The sequence below is a fragment of the Hoplias malabaricus genome, chromosome 4 (assembly GCF_029633855.1).
Source record: "Hoplias malabaricus isolate fHopMal1 chromosome 4, fHopMal1.hap1, whole genome shotgun sequence".
Classification (NCBI taxonomy): domain Eukaryota; kingdom Metazoa; phylum Chordata; class Actinopteri; order Characiformes; family Erythrinidae; genus Hoplias; species Hoplias malabaricus.
In genome coordinates, this window is record NC_089803.1 from 73045062 (window position 1) to 73050061 (window position 5000).

At 43.2% G+C, this 5000-nt stretch overlaps 1 protein-coding gene across 1 annotated transcript in view; it reads left to right on the forward strand.

Moving 5' to 3' along the window:
* The window catches only part of cdnf (cerebral dopamine neurotrophic factor), a 10448-nt gene that overhangs the window by 2872 nt on the left and 2576 nt on the right, over positions 1-5000 (forward strand). The window lies entirely within an intron of this gene.

Consider the following 5000-nt stretch of genomic DNA (forward strand, 5'->3'; position numbering starts at 1 on the left):
CCCCATTGGACATGCCCCGGAACACCTCACCAGGAAGGCGTCCAGGAGGCATCCGGACCAGACACTCGAACCACCTCAACTGGCTCCTCTCAACATGGAGGAGCAGCGGCTCCATTCCGAGTCTCTCCCGGATGTCCGAGCTCCTAACCCTGTCTCTAAGGGAGAGTCCAGACACCCTGCAGAGAAAGCTCAGCTCTCTCTTCAACACAGCGGACCGGTACAGAGTCCATATTACTGCTGACGCTGCACCGATCCGCCTGTCAATCTCCCGCTCCATTTTTCCCTCACTCGTGAACAAGACCCAGAGGTATTTAAACTCCTCCACTTGAGGCAGGATCTCACTTCCTACCTGGAGAGAGCACTCCACTCTTTTCTGACTGAGTACTGTGGACTCAGATTTGGAGGTGCTGATCCTCATCCCTACCGCTTCACACTCGGCTGCAAACAGGTCCCAGCTCGATGAAGCCAACAAGACCACATCATCCGCAAAAAGCAGACATGGAATCCTGAGACCACCAAACCGGACACCTTCAGCCACTTGGCTACGCTGAGAAATTCTGTCCATAAAAATTATGAACAGAACCGGTGACAACGGGCAGCCCTGACGGAGTCCAACTCCGACTGGAAACCAGTCGGACTTACTGCAAGCCATACGAACCAGATTCCTGCTCTGTTTATACAGGGACTGGATGGCTCGTAGCAAAGAGCCCAGTACCCCATACTCCCAGAGCACCCCCCACAGAATATCCAGAGGGACACGGTCGAATGCCTTCTCCAGATCAACAAAACACCAGTACCCCCGCATAGACCTTACCGTGGAGGCTGAGGAGTGTGATCCCCCTATAGTTGGAACACACCCTCTGATCCCCCTTCTTAAACAGGGGAACCACCGCCCCAGTCTGCTAGTCCAGAGGCACTGCCCCGATGTCCACTCAAGGTTGTAAACACAGGTCAGCTAGGACAGCCCTACAACATCCAGAGCCTCTCCCACCCCCGGGGCCCTACCACCAAGGAGTTTTCCTACTACCTCAGCCACCTCAGTACCAGTGATATATATATATATATATATATATATATATATATATATATATATATATATATATAGAGGCCTCTGAATATATATGGTATAAATGGTAGATTAGAAACAGGCCTGTAATCAGACAGTGTACTAGCATCAAGATTTGGTTCCTTGATCATAGGTTTAATAACTGCTAGTTTAAAAGCTTTGGGTACACACACTAAACAGTGCTCTAGGATTATTTTTATTATTGGAGGTCAGCGAGGCCAGATATGCTAAGCGAGCTTTAGTGAGGGCATTTCTATACTCTATAAGGCTGTCCTTCCAAGCAGAGTGGAACACTTCCAGCTCGGTTGATCGCCATTTCCGCTCTAGTTTCTGTAATGTTTGTTTTAAAGTACGGGTTTTATCATTGTACCATGTGGCAAGCTTTTTGGTCTCATACTTTTTCTTTTAAGTGGCACCACATTTTCTAAAGTAGATCGACAGACATTTTCTAAGTAGTCAGTTAGTACATCTGATGGATCTTGGGTCTGATGGAGTGGGAACTGGGGTTGATATTTCTAGGAGGTTTTCTATTAACTGTAGGGCGGTAGATGGTTTTATTGAAAGTTTTGTGGAATAGTGAGGAGACGAACATATATTATGGCTAAGACGTAGCTCATATGAAATTAGGGAATGGTTGGAGATTGGTGAGGTTTGTGGTTTAATGTAATGTGTATATGTTCACACCTAGTGTCAAAACTAAATCTAAAGTGTGACTACAGTAGTGTGTAGGCCCTGTTACATTTTGAGTAATACCAATGGAGTCTAAGATTTAAGTAAAGGCCTTTTTAGTGGGTCACCTTCCTTAAATTTTATGATTGCACACCGCTAGGTTTGCAGTGAAATCACTGAATTCTTTAAGAAATTCTGAGTAAGGCCCTGTTGGTCTGTAAATGTGACATAATAAAATGCATCCTTTTTTGTGTCTGGATTTGTAATAGTGGTGGAGAGAACCTCAGAAGAATTGAAGGTGTCACATGGTTTATGACTGATATCGAGGGTATTTTGGTAAATTACACATACTCCACCTCCTTTGCCTGATAATCTTGGGCTGTGTACATAATTATAGTATACAGGGGTAGCTTGTTGAATGTTTGGTCTAACCCAAGTTTCCGTGAGACAGAAAATGGCAAATTTATGATCACTTATTATATCATTTTACAATGACTGCTTTTGAGTTTAGTGATCTTATACTGAGTAACTCAAATTTTAGATCTGAGGTGTTGCTGTTATCATATGTGTATGATTTAATATTGATTAGGTTGATGAGACAGGCTGATTTTGTTTTTCTACTTTTACATTTAATTCGGGGCAAAGACACAGTCTCGATACAGTTGAATGAAGGTGACGCCTCAAGGCAGTTTTCAGACGGTCGGTTTAGCCTGTCTGTCTGCGGCCTGGTCCCGGCTCTGGATTGTCAGCAGCTGTTTACACTACCCTGCTGACTAACTAAAAGACTAAGTGCTATGCTGCAAGAAAGTAAGGCAGCACCCTCCCGCGTGGGGTGGATACCATCCCTACCTATAAGACCAAGCTTGCCCTCGAAATGTAACCAATTGTCTATAAAGCCCACTTGATTTTCAGAACACCACTTGGTAATACAGCAGTTTAACGCCGCAAGTGTGCAGTAGGCTTCAGGGCCATGCCACATTGGGATGGGACCAGAGCAGATTACGGCATCGGACATCGTCTGGGCCAGTTTAATCACCTCTCTAATATTACCCTTAGTTACCTCAGCCTGCTGCAGATGAATATCATTGGCTGCTACATGAATGACTATCCTCAAATATCTCCTATTAGCTAACAGTCTAAGTTTGCCACTAATGTCCAGCGCTCTGGCTCCAGGTAAACACCTAACTATTACTTCTGGCACCCCTAAAGGAGTAGCTAATTTCATGTGTTGAATGGTATAGTCTCCTATAACCAAAGCACTTTTAACAGGCTCCTCAGCGGGTGTTTCCCTGAGTTGGGCAAACCTGTTTGACACGGAAATCGGAGGAACGAGGTGTCCTGGTGGGCTAGCCTTTGCCTCAGCATTAGCTTTAGCCTTAGCTTTCCGGCTATGTCGCTGAGACGTCACCCATTCGCCCCGCTGTGAGGGCTCTGCCGCCGGAGTCGAGGTGGTGCTGAATCTCCCTAAGGCACCCGGAAGTTGCTAACACTGAATCTCGCTGTTTATCCCTTGATAATAATTAGCGCACACTTCTAACTGGTCCACTTTATCTACCAGATAACTAACTAGCTGGCACTTAGCACAAACACAACCACTATCATAATCGCTCGAAAAGGGGGTTAAACTAAACATGCCACACTTTGCGCAGGCAAAACAGCCAGCAGTAGCCATGGTATTGCAGGTACTTAACGCTTTTGGTTGATTTAGGAACTTAACCCGAGCAAGCACAGCAGCTTCTCCCAAACACTTAGATACAGAAAGGGCCAAATGGCCATCCTACACCATTAAGACATTTATAGACCAGCAATAACACCTTAAAGTCTATTCTATAACAGACTGGAATCCAGTGTAAGGATTTGAGGATGGGGGTGATGTGATCTCTTCTTTTGCCCCGAGTGAGAATCCTGGCAGCTGCAGATTTTGAATCAGCTGAAGCTGTTTAATGGTCTTTTGTGGAAGTCCACTTAAAACACCATTACAGTAATCAGTCCTTCTAGAAATAAAAGCATGGATAAGTTTCTCCAGGTCTGGTTTAGTCAGAATATCTTTGATCTTACTGATTTTCTTAAGATGGAAAAATGCTGATCTAGTTACCGCTTTAATATGAGACTAAAACTGATCTGAGTCCATCAATACACCAAGGTTGTGAGCCAGTTCTTTAGATTTGATGGCTCTCGAGTCCAGATACACAGCCAATCTGTGTCTCTCATTGCTGTTCCCAAATAGAATAATATCTGTGTTATCTTTATTCAACTGCAGAAAGTTGTGTCCCATACAGTTAGTTTTGTTTTCAATGACCAGAATCATGTGAGGATAGGGCCATGTAAATCTCAGTATCATCTGTATAGCTGTGATAGGACAGCTCATAGTCCTCTAGAATCTGGCCAAGAGGAAGCATGTATAAATTAAATAAAATTGGACCAAGTATAGAACCCTGGGGGACACCACAGGTCACTGGCATGTTCTCTGAAATATTATTTTCTATTTCTAAAAGTAGTTTCTGCCTTGCAGGTATGAAACAAACCACTTTAGGGCTGTTCCTGAGAGTCCAACCCAGTTTGCGAGTCTATCTATAAGAATCTTATGGTCAATGGTATCAAAGGCAAGAAGTAATAGAAGAGATACCTTTCCAGCCTCCGTATTTAAGCGAATGCCTATAATTACCTTGATTAAAGTAGTCTCAGTGCTAGACCGGAGAACAAGACTGCAACTGGATGGTGTGAAATGATTAACTGTGTCAATTAAAATTTCATTATTAACAGTACTGAACTCTGATATTTTAACTAAGGAGTCTTTATGAGATGATGTAGATGGTACAGACTGATTGTTGGATATAGATGTACTAATCGCTCGTCTGATATTGTGGATTTTAGTGTTAAAAAACAATGCAAACTCATTACATCTCTCAGTTGATACTAATTTGGATGCCATTGCTGTGGGTGAGTTTCTAAGTCTCTCGACAACGGTGTAGAGGACTGTTAATGTTGTTAACGTTGTTGATGATGATGCTAGAGGAATAGGATTGTCGTGTTTTGCACATTATCATGTTGTATTCATGTAGCCTATCTTTGTAGATTTCTTTGTGAATATGAAGACTCGTTTTACACCATCTGCGTTCTGTCTTGCGACATTCCCTCTTTTGGATTTCAACAACAGAAGCATTTCTCCATGGTGCTGTTTGTAAGACGTAGCCTTCACTTTATCTGACCCAATCTCATCCATAACACTGAAAATTTTTTAATTAAAACTATTCAGCAGATCATC